Below are 14,446 nucleotides of genomic sequence, written 5' to 3'. Positions count from 1 at the left end.
AAAAATGAGTTAAAATTCGGGGTATAAAATATAAATACTAAAAAGTTAATCAAGGATCAAAACGAAACTCGTAGAAACTAGCGGGGACTAGATAGAAAAATATCCCCTAGATGCTCTGCACGCGTTTACCCTGACAATACAAGCGACCAAATCGAAAACCAAACGAAATTTGAGGGCTAAATTAAAAAAACAAAAGAAAATAGAAAATGGGGTCCGATTGAATGGAGTTACGAAGGAGAAGGACTAATCGCACAATTCTTCCCTTCAGGGAGAATGCGCAGACCCCCACCCCTACCAAACGACGCCGTTTCAAAGATGATATAAAACCAAAAATTTCCTTCTTTTTTATTTTGCCGTTTCCTCTTTCATTTTCCAAGAAAAAAAACCGCAAAACACTCTCTCCCCCCTTTGTTTCTCTGACGATCGGGTTCTCACTGCTCGCTACACCACCACCGTGTTTGGTGGCTGGCGACGCACAAAAATAGGTAACCCCGTTTCAAAACCTTTTTGAAGGCCAAACCCTCGGCGTCTTATAAGAACGAAAGAAGAGAACCCTCAGCACCCTTTCGAACCCGATTGCAGCGACAGAGAAGACTCTCCGACGATGCGTCCGTGGGGATTCAGGTGAGGTTTCTTCTTTTATATTTTGTTTAAATTAGATTCATAATAAAATAAAAAAGATAAAAAAATAAAAAAACGAAATGAAATGAAATGAAAACGAGAAATGGAAATAAACAGTCAACCTTTTTTTCTTGTGTTTTTGCTTTTTGATTGCTCAATATTCATAAAAAAAATACAATGGGAAAATTTCAGCTTTTAAAGTTGTTTACAAGACGATTCAATCCTATTTTCTTGTCGTTTTTGCTTGATTTTTTCTACTGCCCGTGTATTACTCTCTGTCTTCATATTTACTCCTTGTTGCAGGTGTTAGAGAGGCGTGGCACGCATGGAGGGGGCGTTCGAAGAGTGCGACGAAGCGGCATGCGTGGAGGCAGCAGACAGTGGGGCATGCAGTGGTTGAAGGGTGGCTAGTTTTTTTTTTTTTTTTCTGTTTGCTGAAAATGTTGATAGCTAGTAGGCTAGGGTTGGTTTGGGCTTGGTGGGTTTGTTGGGTTTTAATTTTGTAATGGACTTTTTATTATTTAGAGTTTTTAATTGTTTATTTGGGTTTTATTTTTGTTTTATTGGCCTGGGCCAAAATTGGCTATTACAGTACTTGATAAGAATGATAGAAAATAAAAATTATTTTTCTTTCGAGCCATTATTTGGTAGAGTGAAAAAAAAAATACTGAAATAAAACATTTGAAAAATAAATAATCCAAATAATTTTGAATTAATATACACTTTATCTCTCATCTCTATCCTTTTCTTATCCCATTTTGGAAAGATTAATTTTTATGTATTAGAATGAAAAATAATCATCCCTCCTATTTTCTTTCTTCTAAATTTTCATCCCAACTAAGCATACTCAAAAATTATTTCTTTCCACTTTTCCACTCTCTCCTTTCATCTCTTCACTTTTCCACTCAACCAAGCACACCCTACATGAACAACGTAATATTTCATTTTGGCATATAAAGTGTAAAATTGAAGCATATATAACGCATTATGTTTAGGGGATCCAAGGGAGGAAATGCATGGTTTATTGCACATTGGTTACTAGGAACTGCAGTGTGTATTTTAGTTGTAATCAACATTTACGCAGGATTGGGAGCATTGCATTAAAAGACATCAGCAAGCACAAAGCTTTGGTCCATAATTTTGATTGCTGAGATTTGTTTGATGGTTTTCATTTATTTGTTTTAAGAAAAATGGTCGTATCTACAGTCACAAAAATAATCATTGTTTGTGCAGTGTGAATCTATAAGATCCTATCCTTTCAAAACAAGAGAATATGGTCATGAAGTCAACTACTAAGAAAGGTGTACAGGCCAATTTTAGCTACTATTACAGAGAACCCATTTACAATTTTATAATCCCTCAACCCAATTTCAAACCCCATTAAATCACTAACCCATTAAACCCCAAAACCCAACTAACCTACCCTAACCTAAACAGCCCAATACCCATTAAGCCTAACTAATACATCAACCAACCCAAAATTCAAACCCCATTTACAACCAGAACCCAATATCCCTGAACCCATATACCCGAAGCCCAATAACCTAAACTACCAGCCCACTAAACTAACAGCCCATTACACAAAATCAGAAACAAAAATACCTAATCCCAAACCCTAGCCCCCCTAGCATTCGGCGCCCACTTGCCTTTGTCACCACCGACGTCTGCCACGCCCCATACCCCCACTACAACAGTCCCATACCTCCACAGTCCTCGTACGCCACGCCCACACCCCGTACGCATGACAACAGACTCTGTAACTGCAAAAAGGAAACAAAACAACAGCAGCAACAGAGCAGTAGCAAATGGAAGAAACAATATTTTTTGTACTCTTCTTTGGAACATTCGGCTATAAAGCCGAAATGGAAAATCTGTAAAGAGGGGGATTGTTCTTTGTTTCTTAAAAAATAAAAACGACAGAAAGGTTCGATTGTAGAGAAAAAAATAGCAGCCTAATTAAAGTTTGAACACAAAATAACATCCAAGCAGGCAGAATACAAAAGATCGAAGATTCAAAAGTGAGTAAAACCGAAGGTAATTCTTCATTTCAATAACTGTTTTAAGTCCATTTTTTCACCACAAATACATAAAAATTTACAAATAAACATAAAGAAATAAAAAGCAAAAAAAAAAGAGAAAAAATAGAAAATTAACTTTTCTGCGGTGGCCGGCGCCGGCGATCGGACCGGAACCCTCCCCCTTGGCCGGAAATCGCTCCGGGCTTCCCTCTCCCCTCCCCCTTTTCTTTTTTTTTCTCTTAGCTGTTTCAAATGAAAAAAAAAATTGCTTATACAGGGGACCAAAACGATGCATTTTGGTCCCCCCTTTTAATAATTAAAACGTCGTCGTTTTAGTGCGGGTCGGGTCGACCCGACCCGCCCCAGGTCAGGATCCGCGTGTTTTTACAGCGGAAGGGCTAATTGCGCGTTTGGCCCTTCCGCTTTTCTGATAATTTACAATCAAGTTTATTTTATTTTAATTCGGCCCCAATAGTTTTGCTCCGAGTTCATTCTGGTCCCTTACCTGCGCAGCGTTTTGGAAAGTTTGAAATATTGCACTTTTAATACCCCATGGTTTTACCCGTGTTCAAATAGGCCTCATATTTTTGTCTTTTTTTAAATTGGCCCCATAACTTCGTTTGTGATTTAATTTTAGTCCTTTTTTGTTTATTTTATATATTTATCCAATATCCTTGTCACTTTTACATTATTATTATTATTAGTGTTGTTATATTATTGTATATTTTATGTATGTATATACTTAATATATTTATGTATACATGTGGCATTACTATTAGTTTTTTTTTTGTATAAATTTTGTAAATGTTTCAATATTATATTATTATATATATGTATTTTTATATTAAAGACATGTGCTTTAATACTATACTTTATGTATTATTGCGTATATTTTCAGTGTATAGACATACACTTATTAAGTATTATCGACGGTTTTATTATTATTAGTTTCAACATATATATATTATGTTTATTTTTAATACTACGTTACGTATATATATATTTATATATATTATGTTATGTATATATTTTGAACACCATACATATTGAGTATTTCTAATGTCCCATTTATTTATACCCACGTACGAACATATCCATGTAATGTACTAGTAAGTTCATTCTAAATGTACTAGTAAGTTCATTCTATGTCGTTATCGTTTCTAATGTATATGTATATTTCATGCAATATAATTAATAGTTACTCTTTTAACATTATTTTGAAGTACATGTATATTATATGTATCCTTTTAATATGTATTACATATATATATTCTGATTCTATATTGTGTATATACATATTTTCAATGTTATCTTTTTAAATCATACGTCGTTTTATATATTTTCCATAGTCTTAACTAGATTTTATATTCTTATATGTATATTATTACATTTATTTTATTCTTATCATATATATTATCAATACATGTATTTTATTATATGTATATATATATTATGTACACATATTAATATTATTATGTAAATCTTTTCATCCCTATTTTTATGTATATATTCGTAATGTCACTTTTACATATGTATATTCAATGTTTTTTTTTTCATTTTCGATATTATTGTCATATTTAATCTTGCATGCACGGTTATTGTTTTAATATTTTTGTTATGTTTGTCATTTGCTCCAATATGTATACCTAGTCCTTTCATTTGTTTATTTATTTCTGTATTCATTTTGTCTTACTCGTTTTAAAAAATCACGTTCTTGTTTCTAAATTAATTTCGATAATCAAAGGCAACATATCGGTTTAATACCAAGTCGACGGTTCCATTGCTATGTTGAGTGGAATTTGTCGGTTCGTGTTTAATCGGTATACCCTTCTCAAAAAAAAAGGAAATCAAAAATTGAAAGTTTTCGTCTTTTGAATCGGATCACGATTGAATATTACTTTGAACTCATATTTTTGAAAATCAAGACAACACTTGTTTATGAGATACCAATTTTTGGGCGTCGCGAGGGTGCTAATACCTTCCTCGCGCGTAACCGACTCCCGAACCCTAATTTTTCTCTGGCTTTTAACGTAGACCTTAACTCGGCCTTTTTCTCGTTTTTAAAAAGAAATCTAATAGGTGTCCGATCACACCTAGAAAAAAGGATCGGTGGTGACTCCCGGTTTATTTTAAATCAAATTTCAATTTCCAAGTTTTTAATCGCCACAATTAGCGACCGAAGCTAAAGCTAATTTTTACGTCGCTACAGCTGGCGACTCCACTGGGGACAAAACTTGTGAGTCGAGTCGAATTAAACACGTTTTGTCAAAATTTTCAAATTTCTTTGTTCAAAGTAAATATTTGGTCGTGATCCGAAAATCTCGTTTTCAAAATTCATGCATTTGTATCGTGTTGTAAATATTTCTTCTAACTTGTTATTTGGTTGTTTTTCAGTTTTCAATTTTTATGGCTTTAATTTTGGTTTAGTTTCTTTTAGTAAAACGTAAAGGTTTATGAGTTTTTCCCCACACACCGTGCACTTGCATTTTCGCATAACATGAGTTCTCTACCCGGGCTCCGTCCGTTTAAGTGAAAGTAAACGCTACGCCTTCGTGAGTTAACTCGTCCCTCCGCACAGGCTAGTGAATACTTTCGGGTTACATATGACTTATGCTTTCGTGAGTTAACTTGTCCCTCCGTATAGGCATAAGTAAATGTAATCCCTCGAATTGAACTCGTGAGCCTGTGATAGGTTATGACCAAGGCTTCGTGCTGATCTTAGCAGATGATAGTACGAGCAATTCGAGTACCTGTCTAGAACCGAGACTGCATATAACGAACCATACAAGCTATCCAATTAGAGCCATGCTGAACCTCTGTCCGCTTATAGTCACCAAAATAAGTACACGGGGAAAATGCCTTTTGCCTTTCATTTACACTGTTTATGCAAAATAATTGGATTGGGTAGTTTAATTTGTTTTTCAAATTATATTTGTTGTGTTTACTAACCAAGTTTGTTTGTTTTTATTTTTATTTTCATCATGCATCATAGGCATCATATTAGGAAGGTGTTGATTAAAGGTTGGTTGCCAAAAAATGGGTTTCTGATGGAGGAGTCAATTACACAAATAACCGAGAAGAATGCCGTGGTTCGAGACTGGTCTCTAAAAACTCAAAGAGAAAAGGGGGATAGTCTAGTGGAAGGGTGTGTTGCCAATTTGCCCGAACATATAACTGTAAATGTTCGCCAAAATAACCTTGAGGATTTGGTTCGAATTTGGAATCAGTGGGATTCAGACACTAGAGACATTTTCACTGAGAGGTATGGAGATATAGCTCACCTGATCACCATCCGTGTAGACGAACAGTTGATTCAAGCCATGGTTCGGTTCTGGGACCCAACTTATCAGTGTTTCACCTTCAATCAAGAAAACATGACTCCAACCATAGAAGAGTATGCTGCTTTAATCTGCATCGACAATGTACAATTCGGCAAAATATATGTGAAGGAGCCTAAGCCGATGACCTTCAAGAAAAAGTTAGTGAGACTGACAGACATGACTGATGCATGGGCTGAAAAACAGATAAAGAAGAAGAATGAAACCATTTGCATTCCATGGTCCTCCCTACGAGATTTGGCTCTGAACCATCCCGACATGCTGAAAAGGGTAAATCTATTCGCTTTGGCCATTTATGGTTTGGTCATTTTCCCAAAAGTTCTCGGACATCTCGAAGTTGCAGTAGTTGATTTCTTTGAAAGGTTAAAACAAGGAGTCAACCCTGTCCCGACTATCCTAGCCGAGACCTTCAGGTCCCTGAGTACTTGTCGAAGGGTTGGAAAGGGACGATTTAGTGGATGTGCTCAGTTGCTCAATGTTTGGATTTTGAGTCATTTTTGGAAAGTAGAGCGCACTCCGTTCCATATGTTTTCAAAAACATTTGCCCCGCTAGAAGCTTACCTCAAGAAAGAATGGCCGAAGGAAGTCACCAAGCAACGTTGGGTATCAGTCTTTCAGAATCTTCGCGCCGAGGATATAATATGGAGAGCACCCTGGATCCGTCCTTCAGTTCTGCTATACAAATGTGGAAGCCAAGATTGGGTACCTTTACTTGGGTTATGGGGAGGAGTTGGATATGCTCCGCTATTGGTCCAAAGGCAATTTTCTTCGCGACAATTCCTACCCGCAACTGGAGGATTAGCACAGTTCGAGTTCGCTTTCGCGAGTGAAGGATATATGAAGAGAGTCCGAGACACTGCAAAGTCTTGGAAGGAAATTCATTTCATGAAATTAGCCTTGTATGCTGATACCCTTACCCAAGATTACGACATATGGAGGAAGCAACGGGTAAATAGTCAGCAAATCTCGTCAATAAACTACACCATCCAGAATCCTTTCTCGGAGGAAACGCCGTCTGAGCTAGAAATGGCAAGACAAGAATTCGAACGAGAAAAGGCCAAGATGTCTCGGGACCTTAGTGCCCTTCAAGAAGAAAACTATCAACTGAAAATTGAAGTTCAGGTTGAAAGGTCCAGAACTGAAAAAGTACAAAGAGAAGCAGAGATCGTGAGAAACGACTTAAGGGACCTTCATTTGGAAAATAAGAAATTAAGAAACACTATAAAGAATAGCGGGTTGGGCAAGTCGACAGCAGAATGGAAGGAAGAAATTAGCAATATCAAGGGAGGAATGGAATTTTAGAAGGGAAAAGCAAAGAAAGAGGAGGAAAAGGCTGCGCGTGCTGTGATAGAGTTAAGAAGGAAGAGCGCCGAGTATGAAATGGTGACTGCAGAATTTGCGAATGTCAGTCTGAACATCAAGAATTAAAAAGGAAAACACGAAATCTAAAAAATATGCTACAATCTCGTCAACAACAATTAGATAACCTCCTGAAGGCTCTAGAAGAAAAGAGTGAGCAGTACGATAGGGACATTCACGCGTATGAAGGAACTCTCAAAGAAAAAGAAATGCAACTCGACTTCTTGATCAATGAAATTGGCAAAGCGGCTATGCAAGTTGTTCAATTATTAGATGAAGCCGAAGTTTTCAGTTGCCAATTCCCTCCGAGCCAAAGATCGAGCATATCAGAGTTTTTAGAGCAAGTGAAGAAACAAGGCAATGTGGCTAGGAAATTTGTGTAACCGTTGGAAAAATGGAAACTTTGTGTAATAGACTATGTTGATAAATGAAATGCCTAAATATGGGGCTATCTTGAAATCAACACCAAATTCTTGCATGTTTACTCATAACTAACATTTATGCATCATTTATTATTTGGACATTCATCCATTTATATACTCAGTCATTCATTCATCGCGTGTACATATCACCATAATCATCCACCGAAACTAAAAAACCGTATAATCCGCAGTTGTAAGATTTCAAATCTGGAACCACGCTATTCCTATAAAATGCGCCAACAAGCTAGAGTAATGGAAGCTGAATTCAATGAGAGAATTGAAAGGATGGAAAGGGCTCAAAAGGAATTACAAGAGCAACTGGCCAAATCGCAACAAGAGACGAGAGACCTAATGGTGAGATCTCGAGAGGAATCACTCGAGCAAAGAGATCAGATGGCTAAAATGATGGAGATGATGACAACTTTGATCAAAGGAAAAATACAGAACCCCGATGTTATGGAACCTCAGTCAAGAATTCGCCACGATCAGGATCCACTCTATCCCCCGGGATACACTCCACCGCTCGCATATACAACACAAAGAGGGTATACTCAAGGGGAACCCACAGGCTTGGAACATCGACCTATGCCACCTGCTCCACCCATAAATTTGGGGCAAGGAATATTCGCGTCGGACCAGGGGCTAGTCCTGCTGATCCACTAGTTCCAGATCTGGATGACCCAGCAGAGGTAGCCAAGTTGAAATTGGATAACCATGACGCAAAATATAGGAGTCTAGAGGAAAGACTCAAAGCAATAGAAGGCACTGAAGTCTTCTCCGCACTAGGTGCCAAGGAACTCAGTTTGGTACTGATCTAATTTTGCCCCCGAAGTTCAAAGTGCCTGATTTTGAGAAGTATGATGGGACAAGGTGCCCAAAAGCACATCTCATTATGTTCTGTCGAAAAATGACCGGTTATGTGAACGAGGATAAACTACTCATACATTGCTTTCAAGATAGTCTAACAGGGTCAGCTCTTCGGTGGTACTATCAACTTAGTAGAGAAAAGATTCGATCCTGGAAGGACTTGGCGTCAGCATTTTGTGATTAGTACAAGCATGTATCGGATATGGTGCCAGACCGTATGACCTTGCAAATGGAGAAAAAGTCATCAGAGACTTTTAGACAGTATGCGCAGAGATGGAGAGACGTCTCAGCTCAAGTGGAACCCCCACTAACAAAAACGGAGATAACCGTTCTCTTTATCAATACTTTAAAGGCACCGTTTTATGACAAATTAGTGGGAAGTGCCACGAAGGATTTTGCGGATATTGTAATATCCGGTGAACTCATAGAGAATACCGTCAAGAGCGGTAGAATGGAAGGATCAGAAGGCTCAAGAAAAGCAGCACCTGTAAGAAAAAAATAGCCTGAAGCCCACATGGTGGGAACTGGGAGTCGTTACATTCCCAATTCGTATCTTAACCAACCCCGACCTCGAAATTATTCACCCCTGAATTTCTATTATCCCCCTCAAACCCCTTACTACCAAGCACCACATCCGTCCTACCCCGTATACGCCACGAACAACCAAAGACCCGTCACTACTTTCCCACAAAACACGATACCCGCCCAAAGCCAACCCAGGAACGAACCAAGACCAGCAAGGCATAATCCCGAGAGACCGCAATTTACCCCCATCCCTGTGTCGTATGGGGAATTGTACCCAAAACTTTTGGAAAAACAACTGATTTCTCCCTATTACATGGCACCCCTTAAACCTCCATACCCAAAGTGGTACGATCCAAACGCTAGTTGTGCATACCACGCAGGGAACCAGGGGCACTCTACTGAGAACTGTCTCGCTTTCAAAAGGAGAGTTCAAGGACTCATTGACACGGGTATCCTACGATTCGATAGTGCCAGTAACGCCACGGGGAACCCGTTCCCTAACCATACCGAAGGGAATGTGAGCACAGTGGGGAAAGAGGATGAATGGAAGGTCAGAAGATGTGTTTCAGAATTAAGGACGCCTCTGCAGAAAATCTGGGAGGTATTGGTTAAGAAAGGATTGCTCTGTCACTCTGATAGAATTTTGGAGAAGAAGGTCAAAGTTTTTGCAATTTTCATGGGATTGTTGGACATGACATTCAGTCATGTGAGGACTTTAAAAGGTTACTTCAAGACCGGATGGATAATAAGGAGATCAAGGTCCTTAACAAGAGGGAAGATGCCAACGAAAGAGAAGTATGCGTCTCTGATAGCCAATCATCAGGGCCCCTTATAGTGCTGATCGACCGTTGGTAATTTATTACGACGCGATGAGAGAGCCATTGAAACCACAGATGGTAATTGAAGTACCGTCTCCTTTCCCGTATAAGGACAACAAAACAGTACCGTGGAGATATGATGTTAATATCGTTACACCGGAAGTTGAAAAGTCCAAAGCCATAATTGAAGATGTTGGGGAGGTAGGTCATTTTACTCGAAGTGGACGATGCTATTCTAAAGAAGTTGAACCGGTAAAGAAAAGTAGCGACTCAAAGCGAAAAGGGAAAGCAGTGATGCACGAAGTCGAAGTCGAGCAAGAAATTCCACCCGTGCAAGAAACTAAAAAGCCTGTGAATGAGGAAGAAGCTCAAGAATTCTTGAAATTTATTAAGCACAGCGAGTATAGTGTGGTGGAACAATTGAGCAAGCAGCCAGCACAAATCTCAGTTCTATCTCTACTGTTAAATTCAGAGCCACACCGGAATGCTTTATTGAAGGTGTTAAATCAAGCTTATGTGGCCAACAACATATCTGTCAAAAAGCTTGATAGGTGGGTAAACAATCCGAATGCGGACAATTTCATCTCTTTTAGTGATGATGAGATACCGCTAAATGGTAGAGGCTCGGTGAAAGTGCTACATATCACGACCCACTGCAAGGGCTGCATAATACCGAACGTACTCATCGATAATGGGTCAGCGTTAAATGTTATGCCATTGGCTACGCTTTCCAGAATACCGATGGATTTGTCCTACTTAAAGCCCTGTCATTCCATGGTAAGGGCATTGGATGGTACGAGGCGCGAAGTCATGGGAAAGATCGAAATCCCTTTAGAAGTGGGCCATTACGTCTATGAGGTCGAGTTCCAAGTCATGGACATTACACTCTCTTATAACTGCCTTTTGGGAAGACCTTGGATCTATTCTGCTGGAGCAGTCCCATCATCCCTCCATCAAAAGTTGAAATTTATCATGGATGGCTGTTTGGTCACAGTCGAGGGCGAAGAAGACATCGTCGCATCTATCTCTGCTGATGCGCCATACCTGGAAGTAAGCAAGGACGCAGTGGAATGTTCCTTTCGATCCCTTGAATTCATCAATGCCACTTTCGTCGCTGAGGGAAACAGAATTCCGATGCCAAAACTGTCGAGAAATACCAGAATGGGTGTCAAGTTGACCGTGGGAAGGGGAGCTCGTGCGAGAAGAGGTTTAGGGAGACATCTGCAAGGAATAGTTAGGGCTTTAAAGCCAGTGCACCACAAGGCCCGATACGGTTTGGGGTTCCAGCCTGACATGCGTCAAAGAAGAAGACAGTGGAAGAAGGATCAAGAGAGAAGAATTGCAAGAAATTTGGGCCGAGAACCAGAATGGGAACCAATAGAGTACCCTCCTTTGTCAAAAACATTTACATCTGCGGGAATGATGTACCCTGGACAAGATGATCCACGAAACATACCGGGGTTAATTGAAAGGGGTTTTCAGAATGTCAGTATAAATGTCATTGACAAAGAGGCTGGTGCAAGTAAGAATGTCTCGAGGATACGCCATTGCCCTCCTGGTTTCATGTTGAACAATTGGACTGCTAAGGAGCTTCTCATAGTTTATAAGTCTTCAGAGTAATGCTAAACATTAACCTTCTATTGTGTCCTTAGATATAATAGAATTCTTTTGTAAGAGCTTGCATTCGCTCTTTATCATTTAAATGAATATCAATGAAAATGCATTTTGTCACGATTTTTCGCGTTATCACTAATTTCATAATCATTTTCTCATTTCATAGCCTATCCTTACATTGCCTCATTGCCATGACATAACATTTTGTTTGTTGTTTCCAATACTTGGATGTCCCCATATAGCTTCCTTTTCCATTTAACTTTCAGGTGCTCAGATATTGACGACATGAATAAGCCCGTTACGAATCTTGAAATTGATTTTGAGAAGGATGTTTGCTTAGGGGAATTTGAAGCCGAAGAAAATGCTGAAGATTATGTCTTGTCTCCTGAATTGTTAAGAATGGTGGAACAAAAGGATAAACAGATTCTGCCTCATGAAGAATCTGTGGAAACAATAAATTTGGGCACTGAAGAGAGGAAACAAGAAGTGAAGATTGGGACTTCTATTTCAGAAAGTACCAGGCATAGTTTGATCACTTTGCTCTGCGAATACAAAGATGTTTTCGCATGGTCATACCAGGACATGCCAGGGTTAGATGAAGATTTAGTGGTCCATAAGCTCCCATTAAAGCCAGAATGCAAGCCCATCCAGCAAAAATTAAGACGGATGAGGCCGGAAATACTGTTGAAAATAAAAGAAGAAGTCGAGAAGCAATTTGACGCTGGCTTCTTACAAGCCTCCAAATATCCAGAATGGGTGGCTAACATAGTCCCGGTACCAAAGAAAGATGGCAAAGTACGAATGTGCGCGGATTACCGTGACCTGAATCGAGCAAGCCCAAAAGATAATTTTCCCTTACCACATATTGATACGTTGGTGGACAACACAGCAAAACATTCATTGTTTTCTTTCATGGATGGATTCTCGGGGTATAATCAGATCAAGATGGCCCCTGAGGATATGGAGAAAACTACATTCATAACAATGTGGGGAACGTTCTGCTACAAGGTGATGCCATTCGGGTTAAAGAATGCTGGGGCAACATATCAGAGGGATATTGTGACATTATTCCATGACATGATGCATAAAGAAATAGAGGTCTACGTTAATGATATGATTGCTAAATCTCGAGGAGAAGAAGAGCATGTAGTGAACCTCAAGAAGTTGTTCGAAAGGTTGGAAAAGTTTCAGCTAAAGCTTAATCCAGCCAAATGTACATTCGGGGCTACCTCGGGAAAGTTGCTAGGCTTCATTGTCAGTGAAAGAGGTATCGAAGTTGATCCAGATAAAATAAAAGCCATCCAATAATTACCACCTCCGCGCACGCAAAAGGAAGTTAGAGGATTTTAGGGAGATTAAACTACATCGCCCGATTTATCGCTCAACTTACCAACCAATGCGACCCAATCTTTCGGCTTCTTCGAAAACATAACCCGGGAGAATGGAACGAGGAATGCCAGGTGGCCTTTGATAAGATAAAACAATATTTGTCTAGTCCTCCAGTGCTAGTACCGCCAACTCTTAGAAGACCATTGATATTGTATTTGACTGTGTTCGAAAGTTCAATGGGTTGCATACTGGGGCAACACGACGAGTCAGGAAAGAAAGAAAAAGCGATCTACTACCTCAGCAAAATGTTCACTGAATATGAGGCAAAATATTCGTCCATTGAGAAATATTGTTGCGCTTTGGTTTGGGTAGCTCGGAGACTCAGACAATATATGTTGTATCACACGACATGGCTAATTTCCAAGCTGGACCCAATAAAATACATGATGGAATCGCCGGCACTATCAGGAAGAATGGCACGATGGCAGATCCTCCTTTCGGAATATGACATTGCCTATGTAAGTCAGAAGTCGATAAAAGAGAGCGCAATAGCTGATTTCTTAGCAACTCGAACGATAGAGGAATATGAGCCTTTAAGATTCGATTTCCCAGACGAAGACTTAATGTGCATCATAGAAATAGAATCCGAGTCATCAAAAGAGAAGTCATGGAAGATGTGCTTTGATGGTGCGTCAAATGCTTTAGGGTATGGAATTGGAGCAATCCTGGTATCACCAGACGGGAATCATTATCCGTTCACTGCAAGACTAAATTTCTTCTGTACCAATAACATAGCAGAATATGAGGCCTGTATCATGGGACTTCGTGCAGCTATTGAACGAAACATCAAAATCTTAGAGGTGTACGGGGACTCAGCCCTAGTGGTTTACCAAATCCGTGGAGAGCGGGAAGTGAGGGACCCAAAATTGATTAAGTACAGTGATTTAATGGCTGAATTGATCAAAGAATTCAAAGAAATAACTTTTCATTACTTCCTGCGAGAAGAAAACCAATTGGCTGATGCCCTGGCCACCTTGGCTTCAATGTTCAAAGCAAGTAAAGAAACAGAAATAATGCCCCTCAAAATGAGCATATACGAGGTCCCTGCACACTATTGTAGCATTGAAAAAGAAGCAGACGGGCGTCCATGGTTCCATGATATCTTAGAATATATCAAGAATCAAGACTACCCCGAACAAGCGAATGAGAACGACAAAAGAACAATCAGAAGAATGGCAGCGGGATTTGTTCTTAATGGGGACATCTTGTACAAGAGAGAAAAAGATCAGATGCTCTTGAGATGTGTGGATGATGTTGAAGCTAGAAAAATACTTGAAGAGGTCCATGAGGGAATCTGCGGAACACATGCCAATGGTTTCAATATGGCCAGAAAGATCATGAGACTCGGTTATTATTGGCTGACGATGGAAAGTGACTGCATCAATTTTGCAAGAAAATGTCACAAATGTCAAATCTACGGTGATAAAATTCATGTAGCCCCTTCGCCCCTTCACGTCATGACTTCTCCGTGGCCT

General features: G+C 39.4%; 1 long non-coding RNA gene across 1 annotated transcript; it reads left to right on the top strand.

The window, feature by feature from the left end:
* The first annotated feature begins 256 nt into the window (after nucleotides 1-256).
* LOC107923631 (uncharacterized) lies at nucleotides 257-1,250 on the top strand. Its single transcript, XR_001691585.2, has 2 exons — nucleotides 257-624; nucleotides 925-1,250. It is a non-coding gene; the product is annotated as an uncharacterized lncRNA (long non-coding RNA).
* The last annotated feature ends 13,196 nt before the right edge of the window (nucleotides 1,251-14,446 follow it).

Source organism: Gossypium hirsutum, chromosome A11, assembly GCF_007990345.1.
Source record: "Gossypium hirsutum isolate 1008001.06 chromosome A11, Gossypium_hirsutum_v2.1, whole genome shotgun sequence".
NCBI classification, from domain to species: Eukaryota; Viridiplantae; Streptophyta; class Magnoliopsida; order Malvales; family Malvaceae; genus Gossypium; species Gossypium hirsutum.
The sequence above is the reverse complement of the archived record's forward strand: the minus strand, read 5'-3'. Positions and strand labels throughout refer to the sequence as shown.